General features: G+C 40.0%; 1 long non-coding RNA gene across 3 annotated transcripts in view; it reads left to right on the top strand.

Moving 5' to 3' along the window:
- The window catches only part of LOC115305600, a 159,787-nt gene extending 150,010 nt beyond the window's left edge, over positions 1-9,777 (top strand). For all 3 annotated transcript variants that reach the window (XR_003914877.1, XR_003914876.1, XR_003914875.1), the window contains one exon: positions 9,686-9,777. This is a non-coding gene — a long non-coding RNA (uncharacterized LOC115305600). The remainder of the gene's footprint in view (positions 1-9,685) is intronic.
- The last annotated feature ends 5,449 nt before the right edge of the window (positions 9,778-15,226 follow it).

The raw sequence follows: 15,226 nt of genomic DNA, 5'->3' as shown, positions 1-15,226 counted from the left end.
AAAAAAAAAAAAGCCATGAAAGCACAAAGATAGGGATAATAACAACAAAAATCAACCTTTGGAAGCTGGAAAGCAAACTGACTGCAAACTAACTTATAAGAACTGAGAAAAACGAATTCTCTGGCAACAGTGGAAAAAAAATTGAAAGTAGACATTGCAGAATCACCCACAGACTCAAATCCTCTTCCCTTATTCTTTCCCTAAATCCATGCTATTGGGTAACTATTTCCCCCTTACTCCAGTAGAGGCTGGAAATCTCTGGAGAGGATAAAAATGAGTTTGTGAACTGGGGAATAGTGGGCACAAAAGTCATTGGTACCATGCAGAAATGGAGGTTTACACTGAAGGGCCCGGTGCCCCAAGATGGGCTGCTTTGGCATAAAGATTATTTTGAGTTAAAAGTAATCAAAGCCCAACAGATGCAGGAAAAACTTTCTACTTCCTCATCAACTGCCTAAATTTACATTGTAGAAAAGAGCCTGTACCAAGAAGAGAACTATTAACAGAGACTTCACTTTACCCAAGAATTTTTCTGCATAAACCTCTTCTTTCACCTTCCCACCAATGGCCTTCCCTGCCTTTGTGTCCTCTGATCCTACTCCTCACCTTAGTTTATGTAAGCTTCTTGTTGCTGCATTGTTTTTGGAAATTTCATGTCTGTGGATTCCCCATACTTACAACTATTAAATTTGATGTTCTCCTGTTAATCTGTCTTATGTCAATTTGGTTCTAAGTTTAGCTAGAAGGACTATAGGGCAGAGGGAGGTCTTCTTCCCCGGGAGACATAATCACATGCATTGCACATACTAATACTCGTATCTTCTGCCCACAGTCTTTATCAACTGCTCAGCCCTCAAACGAAGACAGCTGTATCTTTACCCTCTAGGCAGGATATTGGCACACCTTTCTCTGAAGGAATAGGTGCAACCTAAGAGAAAAGAAATAAACTAAAATTTAGGATTACCCAACAAATGAATGCCCCTAGAGTAAACTCAAAGTACACAATAGCTCTCCCTGTACTCAGAATTCCCAATCAGTTCTGTTTGTCTCTTGCTCTCAGTCATGACTGAGAGCAAAAGATTACCCGAACTCTAAAGAAAGTCTCTATCATGAAAGGTAAAAACCAAATAAGCAGAAAAAGCACCTGTTGAGGAAACAATATGTTGGAAAAAGAAAATGTTACATAATTTCTGTTCAAACCTTCCCAGAAGAGACCACCTAAGAAGTCCATATGATTACAACAATAAATACCAAGCATAATTTATTAGAAACGTGCAAGACAAGGGAAACACTGGCCTAATGAAATTAGTCGAATGGACTCTGAGAAGCTTTGGCACTTAAGTTTTATAAAGTTTTTTTTGGGAGGAGTTAGTCAAAGAATGGTTCTAGGTGGAAGTTAGTAAGAATGGGGGAGGGGCAGGAAGGAAGGGTAGCACTATGACAGGAAAGAATTGGTCAGAATTTGCAAGTGAGTTAAGCCTCTGGCTGCTTTGATAGGTTAGGCAAGGCTGTTTGTGAAAGAGCCTGTGGTTTTATCTTTCCTGAACACATGAGCTGTTGCTGAAATTGTCTATCTTGCAAAATGTGGTTTCTGTGCTTTTTGTTTTTGTTTTTTCAAGTTGTGGTTTCAGTAGTTTTCCATTTCTCAGTCCTAAGAGAGGTAAGAGAAGACATTTTATTCTTAAAACTAGAACAAGACATTATTTTTAAAAAGTCAAAATTTAGTAAAGAATTGAGGGATAAAGTTGAAGAAATCAGACATACAGAACAGAAAGAGCTAAGGAGATATGAAATAGGAGATAAAAGGTAAGAAAATTACATCAGTCTGTGAAGTTCAGCAGACAAATAATAGGATTTCTAGGAAAGAAAAAAACAGAAGGGAAAAAAATCAATAATGAAATAATTCAAGGAAAATTTCCAAAGCTGAAGGACACAAATCAAAACAGCCCATTTTAAAAGATAAAAATTGCCCTACACCAAAACATATAATTGTGAAATCTTAAACATTTAGAATAAAAGAGGAGATTCTCCAGCTTCTAGAAAAGGGACAGACAGGTGGACATAGAGGATAAAAAGGAGATCAACAGGAATCAGAATTGATTTGGGCTTCTCAGCAGCAATGCAATATAGAGGAGAAAAAATTTTTCTTTAACCCTGTTTGGTGGGGCGCCTGGGTGGCTCAGGCGGTTAAGGGTCGGGCTTCAGCTCAAGTCATGATATGGTTCATGGGTTTGAGCCCTGCATCAGGCTCTGTGCTGACAGCTAGCTCAGAGCCTGAAGCCTGTTTCGGATTTTGTATCTCTCTCTCTCTCTGACCCTCCCCTGCTTATGTTCTCTCTGTCTCTCAAAAATAAATAAAAAACAGGAAAAAAAAAAAAACCCTGTTTGGGTTCTTGACTATGTCTAAAAATTAAAGTGACATAGACAATTTAATGGAAGAAAAGCATACAAATTTTGTAGAATTGTTACATGTATACAAGAGCTTTCATAAGAGAACAAAGACCAGAAGAAGTGACCAGAGCAGGAAGCTTTGATACCTTTTAGTCAAAGGGACAATAAATTTGTGAGGAGTTGATAAGACAAAGGGATTTGGGTTGTGAATGGTAAATGGTAAATAGGCAACAAGGTTTGTTTATGCAGTCTTCCAGGCCCTGAATTCCCTGTCTTTTGTTATAAGAACACCTCTCTTTCTCCCGGTGGAGGGATGATGGTATCTTTCACATGGAAGACTTATCTCTTCCTTTGAGGAAACAAGGCAGGACAGCATGGAGGTCAGAGTGACTTTCCTGCTTCCACTGTTTTCTCTACAAATTAATACATGCAGTAAGCCAAGGTGCCATATGTTGGAGTTGTGTGTCTAGAACCCCATCATTGGGATGCTAGAAGACAATAGAGCAGTGCTATAAAAATTCTGAAGGGAAATTTATTCTAAACAGAACTCTCTAGTTAGCCAAATTATCAAACAAGTGCTGGTATATATAAAAACTTGCAAATACTTAAAAAAGAAAACTTTGCAAAGACTATAAAAAATAATCTCCATATACCCTTCCTTAAGAAACTACTGGAGGAAAGGTGCCTGGGTAGCTCAGTTGGTTAAGCATCCGGCTTCAGCTGAGGTCAAGATCTCACAGTTTGAGTTCAAGTCCCATATCAGGTTCTGGACTGTCAATGCAGAGCCCACTTCAGATCCTGTCTCCTTCTCTTCTCTGCCCCTCCTGTTATGCCCAGATTTTAATATCACCCCCAAAAACCAGAGACCGCCAGGGAGGCCGAAGCATGCATGCAAAGGCAAAGGGCTTTATTACAGGTTTAGGCTCGCCGGGGCCTAAACCCGGGCTCACAGACTTTACCGGCGTGGTGGATCCATGCTGAGAGCGAGCCCCTAACAAAGGGGGGGTAGGGCTTTTATGAGTTTGGGAAGGGGGAGTGACAGGAAATTGACATAGGTACAGTGATCCAATTATTATTACACAATATTATTGACAGCAGGTTTATCCAATTACAACATTTAGAGTGTTAACCAATCACAGAGTAGACCCAGGACCTAGGACCCTCAGGTAGGATGTAACTAGCCTTAGGCAATAACTGATCTAGGCCTGCCCTTAGGAATGTTTAGGGTATTACAAGGGTGGTCCCTCTTGCCTCAGGCAATGTGTAACCGCCTAATAGTTCTGGAGAGACTGACCTTTAGACCTAGTTTAGAGGGGAAACTTAAAGCCTGTCATGGCGTCTGCTAGGTTCAGACTCGTGTTCTCACACTCCCTTCTTGCACTCTCCCTCTCTCTCAAAAATAAACATTAAAAAAGGAAAAAGAAACCACTGCAGGATATGTGCCACCAAAATGAAAAAACAAGGTATGAAACATAGGAAATGGGACAGAGGCAAAGGGAATGCCTGACATGACAGTGAAAGGAAATCACAAATATCAAGAACCAAGGGTAGAAGGCAACTGGTTTAGATTGGGAGAGCTGTCTGTGTAGACACAGACATGCTGAGAATGTCATCCCCGAGATGCCTACTGCTATGTTTAACCTGAGGTGAGAATCTTGTCTGTGTTTCTGTGTTTGGCTTGTTTGTACTTCTTACCCCGTCTCCCTTGCAGCCTGGATCATCTGAGAATCTTCACGTTAACCTTACAGAAGTGTTTTGCTTGGCTCTACTCCTGAGACGTAAGATGTAGACCACAGGGGTGCCTGGGTGGCTCAGTTGGTTAAGCCTCCGACTTCGGCTCAGGTCAGATCTCACGCTCGTGGGTTCGAGCCCTGCGTCGGGCTCTGTGCTGACAGCTAGCTCAGAGCCTGGAGCCTGCTTCCGGTTCTGTGTCTCCTTCTCTCTCTGCCCCTCCCCCTCTCATGCTCTGTCTCTCTCTGTATCAAAAATAAATAAAACATTAAAAAAATGTAAAAAAGAAAGAGTTGGATGCTCAACTGACTGAGCTATTAAAAAAAAAAAAAAGATGTATACCTCAGTTAGCAGGATTAGAAAATCCAGAACATTCCCCATTCCTGGACCGTATTTCTACTGCATAGCCAGTCCTAGGCTTACACACTATAATCCTGTGTATGTTTCTCAGGACCATGTCTCCAAACTGCCCCAGACGAGGTTCTTAAAAACTCTCAGAAGACATTTCTGTCTTGTGAACTTTCGCTAAACAGTGACAAAATTGCATTTCCTCATCTAGATAGTTTCATTCTTGCTGTACTCAGTGTTTCATAACTGAAAACTATACAGTAAATGCTTTCTTAATGTAATGCAAATGGCACCCCAAAATTGAGTTGCCTAGGATTTGGGCCTAATTACTGCCAGAATGATGAAATGGCCAGGTGAATCTGCAATTAAATTGCTGAGAATTCTGGGGAGCAGAGAACCAGTTGCCAATTACTTTATGGCATAATTCTTATTAAAAACTTTTTTCCTTCTCTGTTTGTTAGGAGATGAAGGAATTTGTGAAAGTTATAAAGAAAGGCAAAGACATGATAACATGAAAATCAGGAGAAAAGGACCAGTAGAGTGTTTTCTTTAACAGGAAATGAGGGAGATATAGGCAAATTACCTTGGTAAAACCAGGACTTTGCTTCTTAATTTGTAATATACATCCTCAAAGACCAACTAAAAGCCCAAAGTTTATTAGCCTTATTACAATAAGGAAAAACATCTTATTGACAGAGTCTTAACAGCATCTCCAAAGGGAAAAGTCAGGTGATAATATTTATAAGGTTTTAGGCCAGGGCAGGGTGATTTTATGGTGGGTCTGGCAAAGCAAGGAATTGAGTGTGACGAGATAAAGTGTATCCCATTATAGTTTTGAATTGTTTAGGAGAGCCAGATGAGGCTCTTGAGTAAGCACTAAACAGCCAGCTTGATGAATAGGCTATTTTAGTTGTTTCATAGTTTTATTTTCTCTCTTGGAGAGAGCAGCTAAGTTATTTTTGTTAGATCCTAATATTGATAGCACAAAAGCAGGAAAGAATGCTTTCTTCCAGAATCATTTAACAGAAACTGCGAAATATGTTGGTTTCAGTGATCATAATTACTAAGATCCAAATAAGATAGGAACTAGAGGATAATAGAACAGTTTTATTGAACGTATAAGCCCCATTGGCATCATGGGAGGAGTGTGTGTACCCAATCTCAAGTCTAAGAGTTGGAGACATTTACAAATATTTTTCTAGATGAATCTCTAAGTATGTCATCTTCTGCAATAACCTCAATTCAGGCAAGCCTCTCCTTGATCTTAATGGCCAACATACAATGATAAACACTTTGTTCAGGGTCTTAGAGTAAAACCCAAGAATATAGGTAAGAAAAGGGAACCCTGCATTTGCTGCCAGCTGGAAGGTGAAGAGGTTCAGAATAAGTCTCTCCAAAATGCACTACATTCAATGTATTTTCTTTGATTTGAAATCAATCAAGGCCCCAAAGACTCAGGCTTTTATCTCCCCTCTTAGCTGTCTAAAAGAATTTATATAGAGGAAAGAAAACTATCACCTGAGATAACGCTAAAGAATATGGGCTAGGTGTGGTAAACTGCGGGGAGGTTTGTCAGGGCCTGGAGATCAGATAACTCTCTGTGTCCATTGTGCATAATACACTCTAGTTCCATCCCTGTTGTGGCAAATGGCAAGATTTCATTCTTTTTGGTCACTGAGTAATATGCCATCGTTTACCAAACATTTGTTCTTCCCATCTTCCTTTGAATGGTCTTCCCTTTTGAGGTCTCAGACATGATCCCCTTCTTCTTAACTCAAGATGACACATAAGCCTCAATTGCCTGACTGCCTGTGGGTCTCACATTCTTAATTTTTTTAATGTTTACTTATTTTTCGAGAGAGAGATAGGGGAGAGGGAGCATGAGCAGGGGAGGAGCAGAGAAAGCAGGAGACACAGAATCTGAAGCAGGCTTCAGGCTCTGAGCTTTCAGCACAGGGCCTGACACAGGGCTTGAACTCATGGACTGAGAGATCATGACCTGAGCTTGTAATGCCCAGATCACAATATCGTCCCCCAAAATCAGAGACTGAGTCACGCATGCAAAAGCAAAGGGCTTTATTTCGGGCTTGGGCTCACAGACTTTACCAGTGCAGTGGATTCGTGCTGTGAGCCCTGAACAAGGGCTGAGCAGGGTTTTTATGGGGTTTGGGAAGGGGGAGTTACAAGAAATTGTGACCTAGGTACAGTGATCCAATCATTATTGCATAACATCATTGGCAGTAACTCTAACCATATACATTGTTTAGAGTGTTCGTTACTTTTGGCGGGACCCAATCACAATATTTAGTGTTTCTTTGAAAATAACCAATTACAGGGTGGGCTAAGGACCCCCACGTAGGGTGTAACTAGCCTTAAGCAATAAGTGACTACCTATAGCTTCTATCTCTAGGCCTAACCTTAGGAATGTTAAGCATTTTAGCTGGCCGCTTCTGATTGGGTGTTACTAGGGTGGTCCCTGGTTGAGCAATCTGTGCCCTTTTATTGTCTAATGATTCTAAGAAACCGACACTTAAGCCTCCAAGGTCAGAGGGGAAACTTGAAGCCTGTCATGGAGTCACTTTGGTTCAGACCTGTGTCCTTTCAAGCTGAAGTCAGACACTTAACTAATTCACCCAGGTGCCCCATGGGTCTCACATTCTTTTGGAGCCCTATACCACATCATTAAATTTGGGTTTTTTTCTTTTTCTTTTCTTTCTTTTCCTTTTTTTTTTTCTCCTTTGGTGCAGAGACCTGGGATACATTTATTTCTTCTTAATCTGTCTTATGTTAATTTAATTAACAGTTCAGCCAAAAGAATCTGGAAGAGTAGAGGAGAATTTTTCATCCTCTCTAAGAGTCAGTCAGAAATTGAGATGGCTCACCTTCCTCCCTTTTCTGGTAGTTTGTAGAAACTTTATGGGTTATAAGGGACAAAAATATAATGTGTGAGGCAAGGCAAATGTTCTGTTTCTAGTTACCTAAGCTAGATGGCATAAGAGTAAGTTATGTTGAAGTTTAGCAAGAAACTTACAATTTAAGCTAATCTGATAAATACATTCATTGGTTTCCATTCTACCTAGAAAAATTAGTGCTTTAACTTGAGGCCTGCAATTCTATTATATAAAAGCTGTATTTTAATACAAGTTAAAGAACAGCAGGAATTCTAGAAAAAATATATTTTGCCATTTGTTTGCGGAGCCCATATTCTTGGCATTTCGTGGTCTTCCACAGAGAGTCGAGCTTCCGAGTGCCCATTAGGACATTCTAGGACATGCAAGAGTCCTGCATTGTTCATCCTGATTTGACACTAGAAAAATATGTAGACATTAACTCCCTGAAGTTTAGCTTTTCATCTAAAACTTAACTCTGGAATTTAAGACCAGCCTGCTCTCTTAAAATCCCAATTATGACTCAGAAAAATTGCAAATTGCTTAAGGGATATTTCTGATTATTTTTTTTCACACAAGGAATGTTAATCTAAAAATTTCAAGAGTCTACTGTACTTTAATTAAATATTCTCTCAGACAAAATCCTAAAAAATTTATGAACTAGTAAATTCAGAGTTACTCAATCCTTTACATTGAAAATTGATCCCATGAAGTCACTTAAATCACTAATGTGGTTTTTTTTTTTTTTCTATTTTGAAGTCTTCAGATGTTGACTTTTTAAGAGTAGAATGCTTTTGGACAGGGCTTGATGAAGGAGTAAGTGAAAGGCAAAAGACAGTCGGGATATTTACCATCTTAGAAATTATCTTAGGAACATGATGGAAAAAATTTTGTAAAACATGTTTTGCTCATATTTGGCAGTTGTATTATTTCCATATGTTTCCTGAAGTAGATTCACATCATATGAAAGGGTTTTGTGTGCTATTTTCAAGGGGAGGGAGGGTTGAGGATCACTCTTCAAAGTCTAACTTGAAAATCAAGGGAGAAAGAGTGGGTGACAGTTATTTGGATGACTTTCCTTCAAAATATATGGGCTTGGTATGATTCCACAGTGCTTCTATTGAACATGGCCTTTGGGGTTAGAACAACTTTGGTTCAGGGCACCTGGGTGGTTCAGTCAGTTAAGCATCTGACTTGATTTCAGCTCAAATTATGATCTTGCAGTTCGTGATTTGGAGCCCCATGTTTGGTTCCACATTGACAGCATGGAACCTCCTCAGAATTCTCTCTCTCCTCTCTCTCTCTGCCCCTCCCCTGCTCATGCTCGCTCTCTCTCAAAAAAAAAAATTAAAAAAAGAAAGAAAGAAAGATTGTTTCTTTCCTTGTTCTGCCATGTGTTGCTGCCTTGTCTTGGAACAATTACTTAACTACTCTGAGCCTTAGTTTTTGCATCTGACAAATAGGGGTAATAATGGTGTCCATTTTCTGTGTCACTGAAAACATTAAATGACTTTAAAGAACATAAAACAGTACCATGGTCAACAAATGTTAGTGGCAGTTTCAGTGACTCCCCAGCATCATCCTAAAAATGTTAAAGGTAAAATTCTTTAAGATGGCAAACCCTTTCTTCATCTGGCTCATGCTCATCACCCCAGTGTACCAAACTGAATATACATTCTTCCAAGAACTATAATGTTCTTTGGGTCTCTGCCTTGTTCATGCCTTCCCTCTACTATTCCCAGGAGTCTTTATCTTCTCAGATATTTTTATCCATTTTTTTCCCCTCACTATCCATTTAAAAAAATTTTTTTAATGTTTATTTTTGAGAGAGAGAGACAGAGAGACAGAGAGACAGAGAGACAGAGCATGAGCATGAGCAGGGGAAGGGCAGAGAGAGAGGGAGACACAGAATCCAAATCAGGCTCTTAGGGTCTGAGCTGTCAGCACAGAGGCCAATGCAGGGCTTGAACTCACACACTGTGCGATCATGACCTGAGCCAAAGTCAGATGCTTAACCAACTGAGCCACCCAGGACCCCCTCACTATCCATTTCTTAAGGCTCAGCCCTGACATTACTTTTCTGAAGCCTCCATTGATTAGGTTAAAGTAACACATGTTTATACCTATCTATATCTTTACATTTATAACTTTGTTTCAGTGTTGTAAGCTCCCTGAGAGCAGAAATTATGTATTATTCATAGTTTGAACCCCGGAGGCCAGTGTAGAGGTTTGTACATGGTAGATATTCAATGAACAATAGATAAGTAAATAATGAATGAGTAAAGTATGCTCAAACTAATTCCAGGTTCTAATCCTTTGTTTTGCAGTTCCAGGACCTCAAGTTGGTTTAAACATTCAGGAAGAAGCAAACTTAAGGGAACTGAATCATACTAAATAGACTCTCAATGTAGCATATAAACCAGAATGCAGTTTTTTTTAATATTTTTTTAATGTTTTATTTATTTTTAAGAGACAGACACAGCGTGAGCAGGGAGGGTCAGAGAGAGAGGTAGACACAGAGTCTGAAGACAGGCTCCAGGCTCTGAGCTAGCTGTCAGCACAGAACCTGATGCGGGGCTTGAACCCACGAACCGTGAGATCATGACCTGAGCTGAAGCCGGACGCTTAACCCACTGAGCCACCCAGGCGCCCCCAGAATGCAGTTTAAAAGAACTCCTATCAATGCATTGTCTCCCCTAGAGGTAAGTCTATAGTAATAATCAGTATAACTTCCAGGTAATGCCCTGAGTTCACCAGGAGTGAGTCCCTCTCTTAAAAATGAACCAGTGTTAAGCAAGCTATTGAGATGGCCTTGAAAAACGGGCAGGTCAATTTACCAATTTACAATTACACTGAGCTCACAATGCTCAATTCTGTATTAGGAGCACATTCTCTTTCAGCACTCAAGCTATGCAGGAAGCCAATCACAACCAAGGACCCCAATCATTAATTTACAAGGTAAAAATTACTGTGACAGAGAGGGGAAATACTATACTCAAAAACCTTATGATGTACATGTTGTCTCTACAGTCTGACTTTCTTTGAAGCCAAATCGTTAGAATAAAGGAGGCTAGATGATCAAATATTTAATGGTATCAGGCTGAAATGGAGATTTGTGAAAGGGAACTAAACACCTGTAGTCTGTGGGTTAAAGCCTCCTCACTGCAAAAACACGAAAGAAAACTTGTAAAATTAGTTTTTACACCACTTATCTGGCTGACCTACCACCTTCACACTAACTTTTCTATGGATGGATGAATCTGGTTGGCATTTTTTTTTCCTTAAAGAGCCAGATAATAAATATTTTTAGCTTTGTGGTCCATATACCGTGTTGCAAGTACTCCACTATGCCATTGCAGCATAAATGTAGCCACAGACAATACATAAATGAATGCACATGGTTATGTTCAAATAAGACCATTTATGGACACTAAAATGTGACCTTCATATAATTTTCATGGGTCATTAAATATTGTTTTTCTTTTGTTTTGTTTTTTTCCCCCAACCACTTAGCCACTCTTAGCCCACAGGTCATACAAAAATAGGCTGCAGGTAATTTGTTGACATCATCTAGTCAATAAAAAAGAAGCAGGCTAGGAGATATGGCCTAATATTAATAAAGAAATAAGGGAGTTTTGAAAGTCAGTTCCCTAAATTATTTCTTAAAGTTCCCCGAGGAGTGACAGGTTAAGCTCATTACAGGGCTGTGTAATCTCATTATGAGCCCCTGTACAAATCCAGGATGCCTCCTTATTCTATAGTTTTCCTGGGAGGCAGATTGCTAAAGCTCTCACTGCTTTGGACCTCCCTGATTTTAGTCCCTCTCCTCAGTATTTCCCAGCAGCTGACTTGTTCTGTACGCTTTGCCTCCAGCATCCTTCAGCACACAACCCTGATCATTCTCCCTCTGCCTAGATGCTGTGCTACTCTACTGCTTCTCCCCAACAAAGAGTTAGTTATGGTCAATACTTATTGGATATCTACTCGAGAAGCAGAGTAAGAGAAAATGTCCCTTCCTAAATAATTTCCCTAAATAACATCCAATCTGAGCAGAAGGCACATTTTCTTCATATAACAAGTGGTTGCCAATTAGCTGTATAAACGACTAATTTTTCAGAGTCCTAATCTTTACTGGCCTCTCCAAAGAGCCACCTCAACTAAAACAGCCTTTGATATAGAAAATCTATGTTAATATCAATGGAAGCTTCCTTGGAAGCTATCTTTATTGATATATACACTGTCTTTTGTTCAGCTTGATTTATAGTATTACCATTGCATTACATGATCCTTCGGGACATAAATCAATTAGATGATTAACAAAATATTTCATATTAACATAGAGAGGTTTTAGAATATTAAACTGACAGTCATTTCGTATTTTCATTCTTATATGCTTGGGTCACTGTGTGTGCCTTATATGAATACTTACCTCATTGATTCCACTAATGTTCTTTCATGATGAATTTCTTTGTGTTTTAGCCAACTCAACTGTAATATCCTAAAATAGAGTACCTAGGGTCATTTCTTTTTTATTTTTTAGCAACTGTTATTGAATTGTTATTTAAATTTTTTTAGCGTTTATTTTTGAGAGAGACAGAGAGCGTGAGCAGGGGAGGGGCAGAGTGAGAGAGACACAGAATCTGAAGCAGGGTCCAGGCTCTGAGCTGTCAGCACAGGGTTAGGTAAATACTATAAAGGGGATCCTTGTAATCATATGTAGAGGCGGGCATAAGGTCATGTATTTGCCTTAAGGAAACATGCCTAGTCATATATTGTATATTATGTAAATGAGGCTTGTGCTCCTCTTTGGGCAGAGATTTTAGTATTATCCTGAGGTAAAGGTAATTGTCAGTCATTCTAGAGGCTATGGTCTATCAGTGCATTTGTGAGTTGGGGTTACGCTCAAACTAGTCTGAGTATGCTGAGTCTCTGGAGGTCTTGTCAGGGCTGTCACCATTGCTCAAGCAGTGCTTTTGCTTCTCATTTGCCTGAGTTAAGAGGTAAACTGGAAAGAAGAGCTTAAGGAAAAATGTGGGACAAAGGTCAGTGAGTACAAGTAGGTATGCAGTAACGATCAGGGCTTGGGATCTAGCTGGTGACAATAGTATGCTCATGACAGTGTAAAGGGGGAGGGATATCAATAAATTTCCTAGTATTGGGGCACCTCGGTGGCTCAGATAAGTGTCTAACTTTGGATTTGGGCTCAGGTCGTGCATGATCTCATGGTTCATGCGATCGAGCCCCACATCAGTGTCCACACTGACAGTGCAGAGCCTGCTTGGGATTATCTCTGTCCTCTCCGCCCTTCCCCTGCTCATACTCTTTCTCTCTCTGTCTCTCTCAAAATAAACAAGTAAACTTAAATAAATAAATAAATTTCCTAGTATTGACCTGTAAATTCCATGTTGACTGGTTAAAATTTACATTGCTGGAGAGCTGGAACTGTAGGCAGGTTAGGTATTAAATCTTGCTTTAATGACTTAGGGCCTTAACCTAAATGATGCCGTTTTGGGCCTGTGATTTTCTTTTTAATGCTTTTTTTTTTTTTTTTTAAGTATACTTTTCCTCCTAAGGCAAAAACTATGTTGTTGGGTCTTGGGGCAGGCACATTGGTATCTTGATTATTTATAATTTTGGCTCAGGTTATGATCCCAGGGTCAAGGGATCAAGCCCTGAGTCAGGCTCCACATTAGGTGCGGAGTCTATTATAGTGTGAAATAAAAGGAACTCTACAAGAGGCTGCAGCCAGAAGGGGTGTTTGTTATGGTGGGGCCAGGTGGAGAACAACTGAGGTTTGTTTTTAAAGCCCTAATTATCAATCAGCTCTTAGCTAAGCCACAGGGAGGGAGCCAAGAATGTTAGGTTCCTCTTGGTTGAGTCATGTTGTTTGCCTGTTTTATTGGGGTCTGGTGGGATGGGGAAGTGGGATTAGCCAAGTCAGCTAACAGAAGCAGAAAAACAAGCAGTAAAAGGGAACAAAGCTTACTTTTTATGGGGCATGTCGTGGGGATAGACTTCAACAGAGCCTGCTTAAGATTCACCCTTTCCCTCTCCCTCTGACCCTACCCTGCTTCTCTCTCTGTCTCTCTCAAAATGAATAAAAAAAAAAAATAATAAAAAAATAAAAACAGCCAATGTAAGAACACCCTCCTTTGTCTCCAGAAAGCAGGAAATAAACCTCCATTGTGAAGGGTACCCTCCCTGAACCAAGAAGTAGAAATGTGCATCCTTATCAGAGATAGGAATTCAGGGTCAAAGACAGAAAACAATAAACAAACAAAAACCCAAAAAACAAAAATACTCTGCATAGATTCAAACCCAAGTTTCTTTGTCTTATCAATTCCTCACATATTTGTGTCTGTGTCTAAAAAGTATAAAAGTTGCCTGCCTTGGTCATTTCTGAAGTCCCATATCTATGAGACCTTTGTATGAATTAACTAAATTTGGTTTTTTCACATGTTAACCTGTCTTGTGTCAATTTAATTATTAGACCAGACACAAGAACCAAGCAGACTTGGGAGGATATTTTCCCTCTTCCCAAAGTGTCCATTTTTACAAATGGTATTTCACAATAAACCCCTTAGGCATTCAACCCATCCTTTAGCTGTGCTAAAGCTCCCTTAGCCAAAATTTCAGGTATCACTGCCCTTAGTCTATCTCAGGACTCGGAGGAAGGCTTATAGGAAAAAATAAGCTAGAATGAATTTTGAAGGATGGGTAGGAAAGTTGGAAGAGTGTTCCAAAAGAATATCAGGTATGTGAGAGGCTGGAGAGTTTATGAAGAGCATTCCATTGTATATGGTGCTCAGTGTCATAGGTCAACTTATGCAATGTACTAGGTCAACTTACAAGATACCAGAGAACTCACTCTATATAAGTTCGGTTTAAACTCCCATTCTGGTGAATAATTAAAGATTGGGCAATCTGGAAAGACCCTAAGAATGTAACTCGATAACGAACATTGTAACCTGAAGTTTAACTTGTTTTTCAAGATTCTGTTAAGTAATCCCACCCTTCTACTAAGACCTGGCTGAAGCAAAGTCCCCAGGTGAAAGTCACCTGGTCACTGTCTCTTGTGGTATCTTAGGTGTCTAACTATGATTGGTCATTCAAAAGGGACAATGAACCTTAAAATGATAGGTTCCTGCCAAAACTAACGTCTGTGTATTACAATGTAATTGGCTACCAAGGAATGCTGTGAATGTAATTGGTTAACTAAATAAGGACGTGTTCTGTCCATATAATCTCACTGCCCGCTTTGTTCTGGGCCATTCTCTGCTCCTTAACACCAGGGGGATCAGGTTTGGCCCCGCTGTGATAAAAGCATGAGGCCGTGAATAAAATTATGCCTCGTTTCTGTTTGGCATTGGTGGTCTTTTTGTAATCACCCCGCAACACGCAGGAGCTTCAGATCCTTTTTTTCTGTTTGTGATGAAAAAGTTTAACGCATGTCTGGTTTATATTTCACACACTAACCTCTGAGTATACAGAGCACTCCAGTACTCAGAATGATGGGGTTTTGGAGGGATGGGGGGTATCCAGAGCCAACAATCAAGGAAGAATTCTTGAAGACATCTTTGCTGCAAAAAGGTGATTTTATTAAAGCACAGGGACAGGACGCAGGGGCAGAAAGAGCTGCCCTGAAACCATGAAGAGATACTGGTTATAAACTTCAGAGTTGGGGGATGTAAAGTCCAGCACAAGCTTCCAATGAGATTTTGTCTCTCTTTCCTTCTTCCGTCCTTCTTTTTGAGAGACAGAGCGAGCTGAGGAGGGTCAGAGAGAGGGGGAGATACAGAATCTGAAGACAGGCTCCAGGCTCTGAGCTGTCAGCACAGAGCCCAACGCTACAAAACCTGAGATCATGA

The sequence above is a fragment of the Suricata suricatta genome, chromosome 10 (assembly GCF_006229205.1).
Source record: "Suricata suricatta isolate VVHF042 chromosome 10, meerkat_22Aug2017_6uvM2_HiC, whole genome shotgun sequence".
Taxonomy (NCBI): Eukaryota; Metazoa; Chordata; class Mammalia; order Carnivora; family Herpestidae; genus Suricata; species Suricata suricatta.
This window is presented reverse-complemented; position numbering and strand designations above follow the sequence as displayed.